The sequence below is a fragment of the Piliocolobus tephrosceles genome, chromosome 6 (assembly GCF_002776525.5).
Source record: "Piliocolobus tephrosceles isolate RC106 chromosome 6, ASM277652v3, whole genome shotgun sequence".
Lineage (NCBI taxonomy): Eukaryota > Metazoa > Chordata > Mammalia > Primates > Cercopithecidae > Piliocolobus > Piliocolobus tephrosceles.
The window spans coordinates 121339661-121357136 of NC_045439.1; the positions used below are offsets into that span (position 1 = coordinate 121339661).

Consider the following 17476-nt stretch of genomic DNA (forward strand, 5'->3'; position numbering starts at 1 on the left):
GCCTGTAGGTGGTACTTGAAGTCTTAGAAATGACTGAGATCACCAAAGGAAACTATAGAGTGCAAAGAGAAAAGATCATAAGCTAGATCCAAGAGGCATAACAGTGTTTTAGGAAAGAACACAAGCAGTGGAGAAAAGTTTGCAGTGACTGTGAAACAGTGGTCAGAGACGTTAGAAGAAAACCAGAGTGTGTGGAGTCCCAGAACTAGCAAAGAATGTTGGAAGAAGAGATCATGGTCAACAGTTCAGATGCTCTAAAGTTGACTGTTCAGTGTTATTTGTGCTTCTGTTATCATACTCATCAAGTCTGCCTGTTTTTCAGAGTTACTTATGGTTGATTCTCCTTTAGTATCGTGTAGGGCTGGGATGCTGTGCTGTATATGCCTCAGCAGCTAGCATTGATGTTTTGCACATACATATATTCTTGATTGGTGCTTATTGCATTACATTAATCAGGGGTCTGCAAACTCCACCTTGTGGGTCAGCCACTTGTTTTTATAAACAAAATTTTGCTAGAACACAGTGATTTCCATTCATTTATGTCTTGTCTATGACAGCTTTCACACTGTCACAGCAGAGTTGAGTAGCTGTACCAACTGTGCTCTGCAAAGCTTAAAATGTTTACTAAGTGGTCCTTTATATTTGCTGACCCTTGGATTATGGTCCTGCATTAGGTGTTTTATGTCAGCTGGTAAGATTGTGTCTTTGACCTTTACCCACCCCCATCCCCTTATTTTTTCTTCAAATTTGTTTGGGATATTTCAGGAAGATGTGGAGTGTAGACTGTGCTTTGGCAGCATTGGTCATGGTCTTGTTTGTGGTAAGGAGGCAGCAGAGCCAAGGGAAAGCAAAGATCATGGGTACTTGTGGTATGATCTTTTATATTTTATATATAAAACATATATTTTATATATAAAATATATGATCCCACAGTGTGACTATGGGACTAAGTAGTACCTTTAAAAGGAAAGGCTAGAGCCAGGAAAGTGGAACAAGATGGGGAAGATGGATCTGTGCATTGAAGACATGCTTTTTCAGCTCCATGATGTGGAGCTATTTCCTAGCTATTGTGCTAGGTGCTGGGATTTCTTCAGTAGCTCAGAATCTGGTTGGAAAAACAGACCGATAAGCAGAATCTTACAGTTCCCTGCAATGTGCTTGCCACAGTGATAAAGCTGTTGGAATGTTGGGCAAAAGAGTGGCACCTAGCCCAGCCCAGGGAGAAGCAGCAGGAAGGAGAATGATTGTATTAGGAGGAGGGCCACCACGAATCTGGGTTCCATATTGCCACATGCGAGCTGGAAATGGATGTAGGGGCTGTGAGGCTTGGTGGGCCATCTACCAGCTCTCTAGTCAGAATTCCTGTGTGAGAAGCAAGCCCTCGAGGCTGTGTAGTCATGGAGAAAAGGCAGTTCTGAGAGATGTACTTATCTGTCACCAAAGTTTGTCTTCTAGGCATTCTTTCATTTTCTTTCTTCTTTTGTTAGATGACATATTTAGTGTGGTTTGAATTTGTGGGAATCATAACCTTGAATTGGTTGATTTTCCCCTTATGTAAAATATAAAAGTCATCTTGCATTAATATGTCTTTTGACTGTATTTATGTTGCCCTTGGGGATGATAAAAGCTCAGTGAACTGAGCATCTAACAGGCAATGAAAGTTCTCTGTGTATTTAAGACTCTGAATTGGCTGTCATTTTACTATCCATACCCCTTAACAACATCAAATTACACATTCGCATTAATCTGCATTCTCTCAATGACCTGTATAAACTAATTGGGGCAGCTGTTAGGCCTACCGTATGAATAAAGAAAGTAAGACAAATACCTGCAGATTTTAATTTTTTGCCAATATTCATTGCTTTTGTTAGTTCTTTTGGTTGCAAGTAACAGCAGGTCATTCTAATTAGTTTAGGAAAAGAAGAGTTTTTCATAAGCCTGCGTATGAACTGGAAGGGGGGATGACTAGATAAGCAGAAGTTCTGGGTGCTTCCTTTTCTCCTCTCTCCTCCTCCTCCTCCTCTCTCTCTGCTCTTCTCCTCCTCTTTCTCTTCCTCCTCCTTCTCTCACTCTTCTCCTTCTCTTCTCTCTTCCTCCTCTCTGCTTTCCTGTCCTCTCTCTCTGCTGCCTCTCCTGTCCCCTCTCTGCTCCTCTCTCTTCTGTCTCTCTTCTTTCTCTCTTGCCCTACTCTCTCCTTTTTCTCCCCTCCTTTCTCATGCTCTCTCTCCTTGCTTCTCTTTCTCTGCTCTCTCCTCATCTCCTCTCTCCTCCATCCTCCCCCTTCCCTTCCTGCTCCCTGTCCCCTCTCTGCTTCTTCCTCTCTTTCCCTCCTCTTCTCTCTGCATATCTGCATCACCCTTTCCTCAATCTACAGACAGATCACTTTTCTTTGTGGCATTTGCTTGTATGTGATCGGCCTTCTTCTCTCAGCCTCTTTCTGCATAACTGACCTGAAAGCTTCAGCTCCCACTACTAATTGCTCTGTTTTCTTTCAGGATCTAATTGGCCCAGCTTATGTTTTCTTTTCTTTCTTCCTTTCTTCCTTCCTTCCTTCCTTCCTTCCTTCCTTCCTTCCTTTCTTCCTTTCTTCCTTCCTTTCTTTCTTTCTTTCTTTCTTTCTTGAGTTTCACTCATGTCCAGGCTGGAGTGCAATGGCGTGATCTCGACTCACTGCAACCTCTGCCTCCCAGGTTCAAGCAATTCTCCTGCCTCAGCTTCCTGAGTAGCTGGGATTACAGGCACGCACCATCACATCCGGCTAATTTTGTGTTTTTAGTAGAGATGGGGTATTGCCATGTTACTCAGGTTGGTCTCAAACTCCTGACCTCAGGTGATCTACTCACCTCGGCCTCCCAAAGTGCTGGGACTAGAGGTGTGAGCCACTGTGTGCTGCGCAGCTTATCTTTTCAAGCAAGGTCATATTGTAGCTGGATTGATTCTTCCTAAGTCCAGCCTTTCTCAACTCTCCCCATCCCACTCAGCTTGGAACAGGGAGGCATACCCATGTGGTGCATAAGATCAGGAAGCTGGAAGCTTCCTTCAGAAGCACAAAGTGGTGAGAAGCAAGACATCTGAGGCATGACCCTTCCCCGCCCTGGCTCGTAACTCATTTCCTACACACAGTTCTAAGGATCTCCTCTTCTAATGTAAGCCAATCCTTATAGGTAAAACCACATATTCACTTAACCTTCCCCCAACAGGAAGTGTCCAAAGTCATAGTCAGCTCTTGCTGACTGTGGGACCGTTTAAAAAGCATCATCTCCGTCTCAAGTGACGCCACAATTCTCAATGATCTCTGTCACAATTCTAGTTCTGTCATGATCCATTTGAATCATTCTGCAACCCATAGACTACATGGCACATGTAACCACGGTACATGCTTAATGTATAAAGGTGAGGACTGTCTTAATACTCATGTAAAAAAGGGGAGAAGGCTCCACCTCCCAGTCTGTCTGTGAGAAAGACACATCATACCTAGATCACTGGCTCAACATATGCTCTTTCTAGTAGAACAGAGCCCACACTGGTGATGGGCAGCCTCCTTGCTGGCATTCTGAGGCCAGATGCTGGGAAATAGTTTCATTGGAGGATCTTAATTAAGCACGAAGACAGTCCTCACCTTTATACATTAGGTGTATACCATACTGCTATCCCCCTCCACACAAAGACACATTTCACATTCTTTGTATTTCTTTCTTCAGGGCCTGCTTTGTGGCACTTTATCAGAGCAGCTGGCATATTGGGAGAGGAATAGAATATGAAGTGTTTATAAAATTCTAAGATGACTATGTGATATGAATATTTGACTTGTTTTTTGTTTATTTGGATGCCCTTAGTTCAGTTTCCCCAAATTGCTGTGATGATTTCTTGATCTCTGCTTTACTGCCCCATTGGGCAGTACTTTTTTATTTTTAAACTGTGCTTTAACTTCCTGAAAACATATTCTTACAACTTTCCCAGTCATGCTAATTAATTTAGTATCTACACCAGCTTCTGTATCCTCAGTAACCAGACAGTAATGAATTAGTGAACAGGCCAGTTATTAGAAAAATAGAACAGCCTGGATGATGGTTACCTGAGAGGCAGCCTCAGTTTGGATGGTGGAATAGGGAGTAGTGGGGTCTGGTGATTTGGAGGTTGTAGAGATGGTGGGGGGTGCGGGCCTAATGTTGCCAGGTCTTCCCAGTTTTCAACAGAAACTGGAAATATGTTTTACCTAAAATATATATTTTTAGAAATATACATGAGTCAAGAAAACTTATACTTGCAAAACTTTCCTTTTGTAACCTCAGGCCTGTTCCTTCCCACTTCAGTGAACTTCTCTACATAGGTGGGGATGAACATTTTTGAAGTAATTTTCTGCCTACTTCTCCCACTTCAAGAACACTTAGTACCAAATGGACGTTTGAAGAGTACCTATTTGCCTCAGACACCTCTTTCCTGTGGTGTCTCCATTACCGTTTATTTTTTCTTGGTTTTCTGCAAGGGTTGAGGTTCTGTGCAGAAATGGTTCCCTGCAGAGTATTCTCTGCTTTCCACCTTAGATTGGAGGCTGTCTGTCTCTGTCAGCTGAAGCAATTCAGGGCACACCCATTGCACAGAACCCAGGTGGAAGCAGAGGCTGGAGCAGGCATATGTTCTAGGTCACTCACACAGAGCTAACAGCTTATCGAAATGTTGCATGGCTTTTTCTTGAAGTGGATCTACCTGCGTAATCCATTCAGGTAGACTTAATTAATTTTTTAAATTACATTTCAAGGGTAGACTTAATAGCGTAAGTATCTCCTGATCACCAGCCTCTGAAGGATTAAACAGTACTTGCCCCTTCTGCTGCTGTGAAGCAGCAACTTCACATGCTTAATGTAGTCTAGTTGGTTGCCTGTTTTCCTTGTCTTTCTCCTCAACAAGACAATTTTTTCTTTGAATATATCTGATTTGTCTGTGATCTCCAACCCTGCACAGATCCCAGGTCGTGGTAATTACTCACTAATGTTTGTTGAATGAAGAAGGATAGGTCCTGCCCCTAGATGGATTTTCTCAGGCACAGAAATATTCATCAAGGCCGGATGAATGTCCTCTTAGAAGGCTAGGAGCACTTTGGCTCTGCATTATGTGATTTCTCTATCTGCTGGTTGGTGCTGAATGACAGCAACTATTATTCTTCATTCTTTTGCCTAATTGCTGAACACACAAGACCTGTCTATATTGATTTCTTCTCAACTGCTGCATTGATTGACTAACTTCTGCATTGATTGACTAATCTTCTTGAAGAAAATTCTTCTTCCTCACTAGAATGTAAGCTCCATGAGAGAAAGTACTATGTTGCTCTTCTCCTCAGTATCCTCAGTTTTAGGACAGTGCAGTGATACTGAATGAGTTAAGTGTGTATCTTACTCCAGCTTTGCTCTGCTCTTTGTCCATTTTCTGTTTGTTTTTCTCCTTTTTAAGAAAATGTTCACACCACTCTGCATCTCCCTTGGGTAGCAACACTTCACAATGGGGAAGACTTCACTTGGCTCTTGCCATTATTTTCCTGCTTAAGCTGGCATTCCCTATGGAGAGGCAGAGGGTAGCAATGGAAATGAGATGTGATTGGAGGAGGAAGACCCATTCCTTCTCTTTATGTGTCAGGAGAGAAAATCATACCTCCCTCAGAAGTGTGGAAGATGAAATAGGATGGCACTTGAGGAAAGGCTTTGTAAAATACTCTGTGATGAACTTTTTTTTGCAAATAAGAAGCTGACATGCTGATTTGCTTGTCTGCTGTTCAAGGATCAGGGCACCCCAGGTGGGAGCAGTTGGACCCAGGGAGCTGACTTCCATAACCTCCTTCATTCTTCACAACAGTCCTAGGAAGTGGGTGATACTATCCTACTTTAAAGGTGAAGATGCAGGTCTCAGAGATGTAGGATTTTTGCCCAAGTTTTATTCATTGAGTAAAAGCAAAGACAGGCTCAGACCTAGGTCCTGTGATGACAGATGTAAACTTCTTGTCACCATCCAACATCTGTCAGGTTGGGTCAGGCGAGAAGTGACCCCTCTACCTTGGCCCCCAGCTTTTGGTTGGTGATCCTGATCACATTTGTTTGAATGTCTTTGTAATGTGTTAATGTGGGTACCATTAAGCTTGTACTAGTGTTAATTGAGTTCATATTAGGGTAGTATTCAATTGATCGATTTTTTTTTTTCTTTCCTATCAAACTCTGGGCAGTTAGTTAGGTCAGAAGTTAGTTATTTTCTTGAATATGCTGATTAAAAAAGGGGTTGACATTGAATGACAGAGGAATTGATTGAATAGAGCAGAGCCTGAATTTGCATATGGACCTTGAGTCTGACCTGGATTTGTAGGTTATTTTATTACATCCCAAGACATAGAATAGAAATGACCACCTATCCACCCATTCCACTCACATGGAGATTTCACTGTTGAATGTGCTCAGTCCTAACCAAGGCATTCTAGTTTATAGCTTAAGTGAACCTGTAAAGACTCTCCAGTTACCCAGCAGGACCTTGTGCAGCTGTGTGTGGAAATCAGGATAATTCCAGTGTTTCTGAGAGTGTTTTAATAGAGCACTGATTACAGATTGCCGGCACCTGGTGGTGTTTTTGTGCTGCGGCTGAAGGGTGCAGTTCCAAAGACAAGAACTGGGCTAGACGGATTCCTATTTTCCCACCCTGTTGTTTACCAGGGCCTGGAATAGGTACTGAGAAACCCTGTCAACAGCTAATCCAGGCTCCTGGTGTGGTTAGTGTGTGCTTTCAGGAGACCACCAACACCAGCACATTGATTCCCAAACTGAGAATGGACATGTGACTTTGCCCAGGGTGTATTCTCCTGCCAGTGGCTCAGAGCCTGGAGACCGTAGGAGAGGCTCAGTTGGAGTCAACACAGAGGCCTGTGGGTTGGAGCTTGGCCAGTTACTCTGTGCTTCTTGGACTATCCTGGGCTGTTCCGCTTGGGCAGACCATCATTGCTTTTGGCCTCAATCGCCAAATGAGAAAACAAACTGTGAAAATTCAAAGGGAAAAAGGTGATAGCCAAGAGTCAAGGTTTAGAACTCTATGGGCTAGAGGTTTTCTAGTTCAGCACTTAATTTCAGGCCAATTCCCAAGAAAAACAATTTAATCTGAGAAGAGTCCCCACGGTGATTAATCATGTTTTCTGTCTCTCTGTTCTCATCGTTACCCCAACACACCACCTGTTCTCACCTTCCACAAATTCGGCACTGCTCTAATATTTTACATTATCATTTCATGTTTCTCTGTTTTTTACTTAAAAAGAGCATTGCAGTGAAGTCGAGAGCAACATTTAGCCCTAATATTCGTTTTGCTACTCTTGTTGTGTGACTTCGGAATCACCCTCTGGACTTCAGTTTCCTTATGTGTTAAGTGAGAGAATTGGATGAGATAGACCATCACTAGGATCACTTCCAGGCATTAAACTTTTAAGCTTTAGAATGTCACATTTCTGCTGTGCCCACACTTTTTAACTGAGGTGTAAGCTGCTGGTGGGTAAGGCCCAAAAGGGTGTCAAGTAATGTGGTTGGTTAGCTTATTTGTGAACGTCTTGCTGAGATCCTTCTCAGTAAAGTAAAATGATGAAATTCCCCTTGCGGAACCTTTGAAATTGGTGAAACTCAATGCATCACTGCTGGAGAAGCTAAGGTTCCTTTGAAGCACTGTCGGCAAAAGATGGAGGGCCCAGAAAAAGTGGGAGCAGGGAGGTAACAGGGAGGGTCCAAACTGTGCTTTTGAAATGCCAGAGTGGGGGTAATACAGCAAAGGAAGTGGAAGAAGACTTCCCTTGAGAACCAGCAGAAACCTTTGAAATATGTGCCTTTCATATTTAAGACTTTTCCGGTTTGGAAAATAGCCTGCAAGGCTCATAAAACTGCCTTGTGGCAGCCATCCAAGATCTCAAGAGTTGACTCCTGTTGCAAACTGCTGGTCTCGGAAACGATGGTGGTGAGTAGCTGTGATGAGGCTTCCATGGACATTGCCCCTTTTTGGAGGTAGAGATCTGTTGCAGAATCTCTCTGCTAATGTCAACTCCCAATTTCATTTGTAGAATCAAAACAAGCTCTATCCTAATAAGGCTATGTGACTCCTTTGCCAACGAAACAGCATGATATGCACACATGAGATGAACAGATATCCAGAAAGAATGACTTCAAACTACAGCTTGATTTGTTATCTTTGTAGCTGCTGGGCTGGGCTGATAACAATATCTTGTACACCAAAAAGTGTGGCCAATCAGAGGCAAAAGTGCAAAGCAGTTGAATTTGTCTTGTTTTACCTAGAATGCATTCCAGCCTCGCCTTTCCATACCTTTCTCATTTCTTCAATATGAGATAGTAAGGAAGAGCAAAGGCTTCTGTAGTCATGCATCTTAGGTTTAAGTCCGTGCTCTGCCCTTGAGCTGTGTGATGTAGGACAATTTACTTAACCACTGAGCTTTAGTTTCCTCATCTGTAAGAGTCTCTCCACCCAAAGTTTAAGCATATTAATAAGGAATTTTGAATACCAAAGTCACATATCTAAGTATATACATCTCTTGTGTCAGAATTTGAGGTAGCTGACAGATAGGGAAAGTGCTTTTGGAGGCTGAGAAGGGAGCCTTTCTATCACCATTCAGATTGTACTGCACTGGCGCAAATTGATGAAGTTGACCCTGGGGGAGATCAATTAAAGTTGGAATTACAGTTATTGGCCAGATCCTTAATGAGTTCAGAAGTGTTCATAAACCTACTGGAAATTTCATTTGGAAATTGAGGCATTGAAGGGCACAATGTCTTGCCTTTTAAACAAAGTAGGTATGTGTAAAATGGCCCCTCAGAGTGTCACATTGCTTCTGTGCCCCTCGCTGCTGTGAAGACGTCATGTTGGAGTATAACACTTATGATATATCAATTACAGAAAACTCAAGCTCTTCCAAGTAATTGTAAAGTGGTGATATTCTCCAAATCTGCAATTCAAATAAGGAATGTTTCTTTATTTTTTTCTTTCGTTTCTTTGTTTTTGTTTTTGTTTTAACACAGAGTCTCGCTCTATCACCAGCTGGAGTGCAGTCACGAGATCTCAGCTCACTGCAACCTCCGCCTCCCAGTTTCAAGCGATTCTCCTGCCTCAGCCTCCCAAGTAGCTGGGACTACAGGTGCCTGCCACCACACCCAGCTAATTTTTGTATTTTTAGTAGAGATGGGGGTTTCAGCATGTTGGCCAGATGATCTCGATCTCTTGACCTCGTGATCCACCCACCTCGACCTCCCAACAAATAAGGAATATTTCAAAATTGATGTTTGATTTAGAGAATATTTTAAAGAAGTTTTGCTCTGATTTAAAAAATTTTAGAAAGTGCACAAACTTGTTTCAACTGTATTTTAGGTTTTTACAGTTTTCAAACTCTTAAAAAATGGAGTTTTCTTTAAAGGCTCATTATTTTTTTACTGTTATATTTTAAGTCTGTTCCAAAATAGAATTAGCTTAAATCTAGAAAACTTAGAATTTACCTAAAGCTTGAGTCAACAAATACCTGATATAAAAAGCTCATGTTATGCTTGCTGGAGAGTTTATGTTTCTGTTTGTTTATTTTTAGTGGTAGATAGATCTTTTTGTTTTGTTTTGTTTTTTATAATCTGCAATTTCTGTTATCAATCATACCCTCCCCTAAGGGGAAAACATCTGACCTACTATCTAAACTTTTTACTTCCTTTCATATATGGGTTTAGAGCTTTTTCCTTCTGTCTTTTCTTCAGTGTAAGCAAAAGAAACAAACTAATTCAACAGGTAGTGCAGAACCTAGCAGATAATTAAAATGTTTATTTTCATGTTAAGTCAATCTTTATGGGGCTTTTGCCTGTATTTGAACATGGTTGGAATAGATTTGGCTGTTTCCAATGCTGTCTGCTATCAGTGATGTTCTCAAGTCAACATATTGTTTTCTTAGTTTGCCAACTAGTTGTTGGATACCACAATGACATGATTGCTCAGTGAAAATTGGGGAATGTCAAAAAGTTGAGCTCTTTTATATTTTTTTCTCTTACTACCTTCCTTTTTTGATGTGGTTCAATTCACTTTTCAAGGTTTGTTCTATGTTTTAGATTGATAATCTTGTCATAATCCATAATACACCAATGAGTGTACTCCAGCCTGGCCTTCACTATGATTCTTTATTTCTCCCCATTACTGTAGAAAGAGTACATGGATACTGTAGAGCTGGCTTTACTGGCCCTTGGAATTTAAACTTGTGAATGTGGAGATCCTATTAATAGAATCCCTTGGAATGAGTGATGCTTATGAAATCTTTGTCTTACCTCAATAAATCCTCCAAATGACATATCCTATGTAGCTTTTGTTGGTGGTGGTATTTTTTGGCTTTGTCATATCATTTGTGAAAGTTAGGATGTAGTAATTGACAAGAAGGTTAAAAAGTACACTCACAATGTAAATAAACTTGTGTAAACACAGATCTTATAGTCAGGGTTCTTTGGATATCAAACTTACAAGAAGAATGTGTATACTGAACATATAAACAAGGACAGAGGAGATGAAAATAGTCTAGATTTATAGTTGAAGTAGACATGAGTCATGGGCTCAGAGAATCCTGTGAACATAATGTCTCTTACACAGGGAGAGTTAGTATATACAGGGAAAAGAAACCCAGTTGGGTCTCTTAGTGTTTGGCAGTCTGATGGCAGAAAAGCAATACCTCATTTCCTTCCTTAAAGAATTAAACAGTATGACCAGGGCTGTTGTGTATGGTTGTGATGTTTTTACATTGTTCCAGAGTTATTCATCTAAGAGAGCAAGCGCAGGCTAATGCATAGCTGGTGCTCCCTTCACCAGGTTGAAGGCTCCAGCACTGAGCTGCAGCTGGACAGAAGGGTACCATTTTCTTCCTACAAAATTCTCTTCCAAGCCTTGTAATTATTTACAGCATTTTCTCGCCTCTCTCACAGCTTTTTGAGGGTGGGCGTTTACTAATTTACTTTGGGGTTGTCAACACTATGCCTGGACTAGAGTTGAAAAGAGAATACGGCCAACTTATAATTGGGTCTCAATAAAATGTGTTTTGATATGTCTTCCAGGTTTGTTGGAAAGAATGTGCCTTAAAACCGCAGTGTTCAAGGAGCACTCCACTGAGATTTTAGTGGAGTAAGAATACTACCCTGCAGAATCTCTGACCTGTTTCCTTGTTTCAAAATCCAGAGATAATCATATTAATGTTTTGGCAAACTATTTTCCAGACAGATCTTTATGCATGTAAATCTGCATGTAAAATTGCAAATTCATGAATTCATTTTCTGTTTTATAACCTCCTTGTTTTCACTCTGTATTATTTCTTGGCAATTTTTCTGAGTCAATATCTGTAGGTCTGTGCCACAATTTTAAAAGGATATGTAATATTCTGTTGGGTGGATGGGCTATACTGTATTTAACCAATGAAGATTGATGGGTATTTAGGTTGTTTATAATGATTTTTTCTTAAAAATGAATCTGAGGTAAGCATGGATCTGTAACACACACATGGTGTGTGCTTGCTCATACCATTTTTTCTAATGGTAGAATTGCTGGCTCAAAAGGTTTCAACTCATGTTAATCTCTGTTGCAGAGGAATTATAACACTTCCTCATAATCCTTAGACCAATAGGGTGGTTTAAAAATGACATGGTTTACCCTTCATAAAAACACATATCTGGGCTGGGCATGCACCTGTAATCCCAGCACTTTGGGAGCCTGAGGCGGTGGATCACTTGAGGTCAGGAGTTGGAAACCAGCCTGGCCAACATGGTGAAACCCCATCTCTACTAAAATACAAAAATTAGCCCGGCGTGGTGACATACACCTGTAATTCCAACTACTCAGGAGGCTGAGGCAGGAGAATTGCTTGAACCTGGCAGACAGAGGTTGCAGTGAGCCAGGATGGTGCCAGTGCACCCCAGCCTGGGCAACATAGTGAGACTCTGCCTCAAAAAAAAAAAAAAAAAAAAAAAAAACTCACATACATATCTGAAGAATCTAATTTACAGTTTTGAAGCAAACTTTGGAAGATGTATTTAGTGGCTCGCTTGATTATACATTTGGGATTAGATGTAGAAATACTTCGTAAATCATGAAGTGCTATGTAAACTTCAATGATTCATTACTAGGGCTTTACAAAATATTTGCCATGTACACTTGTTTCTGGGGCCTTTTTATTTATTTTATAAATAATTCATTACATACAGGGGGAAAACCCAAAGATAGTGGCTTTGGACCTGGTTGTATAGCAGAATAAACTGAAGAAGTCATTCAGAAAACAAGTTGCAGGCCCTGGCCCCAGACCCCCTGAATCTCTGTGAGCAGGACCTGGGCACCCAGGTGATGTTGATGTGCAGTCTTTGTTTGGAGTTTCTACTTGAAGATTTTTTTTTCCAATCTTCAATTATTTTTCTAGCAGAACAGATAATGTTTTTAGCTTTTATTCATATCCCCATTATTTTTCATGTTTAGAAATTTCTGGCTCCTTTAAGTATGTTGTTAGAGGATTTGCTGAATGTCTATTGATTTTACCCTAATTTTGTAAAGCTTGTGAAGCCTTAAATATGGGTTCTTGGTCTGCTGTTCCCATCTGGTTTCTCACCATGGCAAGCCTATCCAATAGCCCTTGTTGTTTGTAACAATAAAGGGTGATTGAACTTGAAGTGATTGTACTTTTAAGACTTCAGATGTTATCACCAGATTAAAGTTACCTATCTATTCTAGTAGCATGTCTGACTTCCTTTTTAGAATCTACTTATAAGAACTATTAGTTAAGAATAGTAGTTAAATTACATGGAAAAACTGGTTGGTAGACTAAAATTTTTATCTAATTTATTGTTTATTCACATGCTTATATACCATGAAGAGACTAAAGCTTTCTACTTGAGAGCTGCCTTATCAAAGAGAAACATTATCTAGGTAAACATTTTGTTAAAAATCAGTAACTCCTTCTTAGTTAAACACTTTTAAAGGGGCTAAATTGACCTCAAATTATCTCCTTGATCTTAATGTATGACATCAGAAAAAATAAAATTGATTTTCTTCGCATAAGAGCTTGTATATTTTCTGACTACCTGTTAAGATTTTCCAACTTTGGAGCAAAATTAACATTTTTAGATTTCTAGGTTTAGTGATATATAATAACATGTGTCTTGTAGCATTTAGTATGTATATATTGTGGCTTTTAAGGCAAATAATTTCACATTTCTCTATTTAGGTTTTAACATTTACAACATTGGCTTTTTCCTTATTGAGGTTATTGTGTTTCTTTGTCAATAGCTGAGGCAAGGAGAAGAAACGGTTAAGTACAGTTAAGCTTGAATCATATTCATCCTTTGGAATAGGACATTGGACAGTATAGAGGGCTGATTGTGGTAAAGTAAGAGCAGTGCTGGAGTCCTTTAGAGGAAGCATCAAAATTATTCAGGCCGGGGATGGTGAAGACCCAAACTAAGGCAGAGAAAGTGAGAATGAAGAAAAGCTAGTCTAGAAATATTAAATCAAATCCACGGGATTTGGTGATTTGTTAGTTATTGGGATTTGAAAGGATTCAGGGAGAAGGAAGGGTCTAGGTTAGCTCTCAGTGGAAATGATCAGTCTACAGCTAGGTATATGGGTTTAAAGCCAGAAAGGCACTCTGAGTTGGATGCATGATTAGTGTCATCACATTATAGGTGGGAGTTAAAATTGAATTTGTAGAATTTCAAAAACAAAGTGGTAATGCAAAGAAGTCTAATTTGAGAGAATCTTATTTCTAACTTATCTGGGTTCACCAAACTGAAGTTCCCTTGAAGTAGGAAAGACTAGCTGATTTTCCCCCAAAAGTCTTCCGGGGTTCTTGGTTCTTAACTTCAAAGACTCTGAAACTTGTTATCAGCATGCTGACTTCATCTGCCTTCGTGTTGAGACACATTAACTAGCTTGTGAGACTGATGTCTAAAATTCTCGGTTACAATTGGAAGTATAATTGTCACATAGTCTAGAATACTTGTGTGGCACGGCCACAAGGCCAAAACATGATCAGAGGATTGCATGTTAAACATGAAATCAGAACAGAGAAGTTAATGAAGTTAGATCAACTATCTAACAGTATTAAGCTAAATAGATGACACTGTTGCCTTACCAGAGGAGGTTCTTTCTTCTCACATGAAAAATATTTAAGGGCTGTAGACTATACCTCCCTAGAACCACCTACATGATAATGAATGCCTTAACAATGGAGGTTTTTAATTTGCTGCAGTTCCTACTACTCCTCTTGGTCTCCTGATCACAGATGACAAATACCAGTTCCATTACTGGAAACCAAAAATGTTGATATTGGAATACAAAAGCATCTTATACCTGTTCCCCTTTACTTTTGTGCTTCATCTACCTGAGCTCTGAGGTCATTTGAGTTCGCAACTCCTAACCTAAAGGATGGTCTTATTTCCTAGTTACTTGGGCAGTGGAAAGGCATCACACTACAGTAGCCATGCATTAACAAGAGTGGTATGTATGGATGAGATGGCACAAAGTGAGAAGATCAGAACTAACTGTGATTAGTTTTTGCAGCTAACACTTACGGGAACCAGCTGCTTTGACTTGCAAATCATATTGTAGGTTGGTTTCTTGGATGGAAAATTTTATAATTATACCCTGTAGAAGCAGGAAAAGAAAAGGCTTCCATGGGGTGATATAGGTTGGAGTAACTAGTGGTCATTGGTGTACAATTGCTGTTATATTCATCTTACTTTCTTACAATGGGTTCTCAGCCTTGGGATGGACATTGATTTATCAACACTAAGACGTAAGGCCTGATAAAGCTGCTTAGATGGAGAAAAAAAAATCCTGTGCATTGTCTTCCTATATTCTCTCCTGAAATGATTCATCCTTTCCATTCCCATCACTACCTTTCTGGTCTAGGTTTTAGCTCCTCTCTAGGCTCACAGCATTTAAATTAGGTCTCATGCATGCATGGCTGCATGAGAACCAGTTAGAGTTGTTTAAAATACAGATCCCACGATTCTAATTTGGTGCGTTTAAAGGAAGGACCCAGGAGTCTGCATTTTTGAAAAGCCCTCCATGCTGAATTCAGATATACAATCAGATTGGGATACTTATAAGTTATTGCTATGAAGCTATAACAGTACCCCTTTTACTTTCTGATTCTTTTCCATCTAATCTGCTGTACATTACCATTCCCAGGGTGAAATTAAAAACATGTATACATGTGTGCTCCACAGTGGCCTGTTAGTGTCATTGCCCCGAATAAACACTTTTGATAATTTCACGTAGAATGAGTCTGATAATCTCCTAGCAAGTGTCCTAAAGAGTGACGCCTGTAAATTTCTCATCCTTGTGATACTTAGTGCAAAACCATCCCTATAAGAGACTGTTTATCCATATGTGGAGGGTCTCATACTGATGGACGAGAAAGGTAAGGATTTGTAAATAAAATTGGGTTTCACTTTTACAAATGCCTTTGGTATAGATGGCTACATTTACTCAATTGCTACAAGTTCAGAGGGATTTTTATCTTTTCATATCATAGTAGGAGAATTAATAAAAATATTTCATTTTTAAGCATTTTTTAATTATTCAGGCAACAGAGTAAGTGTTCTGCGTGTATTGTTTCATTTAATTCTTTAGTTCCAGGAGGTAGGTGAAGACATCTCTAGGTTGTAGTTAACAAACTAAGGGTCTATAATTTTAAGAGGTTTACCCATCCACGTAAGTCTTAGGTGTTAGAGCTCATATTTGAACCTGAATTAGTTTGATTCTAAAACTTGTGCTCTGTGAAGAAGTTACTGGCTTCATCTATTCTCTCTCTCTTTTTTGTTCTTGGTCACTGAATATCAGTATAAAAAAACAATAAAAGGTCATTTCTATTTCTCACCAGTTTTTAAAAAGAACAGGGTTTCCTAAGCTTGGTAAAACCACATATCTCTTTCTTTCCTTTTTCTGACAGATTTTATATGATAAAATGATAGCTTTCTTTTTCTTTTAGCTGCAGTTTTAGAAAACTGTGAGCCTGAGATGAGAAAGCAAAAGCCATGACGACTGGGAAGGCGCTGGTCCGAGAACACCTGATGAGACCGGGCGTGGTGGCTCACGCCTGTAATCCTAGCACTTTGGGAGGCCAAAGCGGGTGGATCACTAGAGATCAGGAGTTCCAGACCAGCCTGGCCAACATGGTGAAACCCTGTCTCTACTAAAAATACAAAAAAAAACAAAACAAAACAAAAAAAACTGGGTGTGGTGGTAGGCGTCAGTAATCACAGCTACTGGGGAGGCTGAGGCAGTAAAATCGATTGAACCTGGGAAGTGGAGGTTGCAGTGAGTCGAGATTGCACCACTGCACTCCAGCCTCGGTGACAGTGCAAGACTCTGCCTCAAAAAAAAAAAAAAAAGAGTGCCCAGTCAGCTCAGGACTTTGCTTGCTTTCTACATTGCTTATCAAATGGTTTGAAGCCACTCTGCTACTGCTGGCTTTCTTTTTCACCTGTACCCAAATAGTGAGAGGCAAGTGGCCTCGGAGCTGGAAGATCACCAGTATGTGTTTCTTTCTTAACAAAAGTAAATAGTCCCTGATAAATTATAACACCTTGCCTAGGAAAGTCATGGGGTAAATTAGGAAATTCTGTTACCAACTTGTTGGAAATCATAGCATATCAGCTAGTGATCAGCATATTGAAAAACAGGTCCTCCTTCACTGTTGTCATTTTGTTCTTGGCCAGCGTGAAGAACCTGGTGGTGATGATAAAATGTTGGGATTAGAGCACAAGTAGATGTGAGTATTAGATCTATAATTTTTAGGATATCTAGATACATATTCTTTGTGTATGTATAGATAGGTATTCTGTGTCACTAAGAAAACCTACTCTATTACAGAATAAAAACTAGGAGAATTCCTTTGACTAGAAAGATGTTCTTTTTTAATGTATCTCTTTCCTACCAGGAGGTTATAGATGTGAACAGGTTACAGGTAAACAGCTGTGTGGGTAACATTTATGAGTCTTGCATTGGGAAGGATGGTCCCATGATCTTTTACCATAAATTATCTGGATTTAAGTGAAACCTCTGATGTAGTTAGCAGTCAATTCCTGGAGAAATGGGACCATATCTTAATTATTTCTTGTATCTCTAATACTAATCATAGAAGTGGCACATAGCAGGCATTTTTGTAACCAGCTGGCTCCATGTTACAGCAGTCTGATCAACTCTTTGAGCTTCTGTTACTGTGGATAGCTATGCTGTTGATCCATATGCAGGATCTCTGATACTCTGCATGTCCAACCCATGGGCCCTCTCTGTGCCTTTAATTTTGATTTGTTGAATTGTCTGAACAAATATCTATTCATGGTTAAGGCACAGACTATTTATGACTAGGATGATGGAATAGAGAAAGTTTACTCAAGTTGCTGTTGAATCTTTTTGGATGACAGGCTTAATATTTCAGATTGACCTTGAACATAAT

General features: G+C 40.0%; 1 protein-coding gene across 1 annotated transcript in view; it reads left to right on the forward strand.

Moving 5' to 3' along the window:
* Window positions 1–17476, forward strand: part of STXBP6 (syntaxin binding protein 6) — a 247975-nt gene that overhangs the window by 58173 nt on the left and 172326 nt on the right. The gene's annotated exons all lie outside the window — the stretch shown is intronic.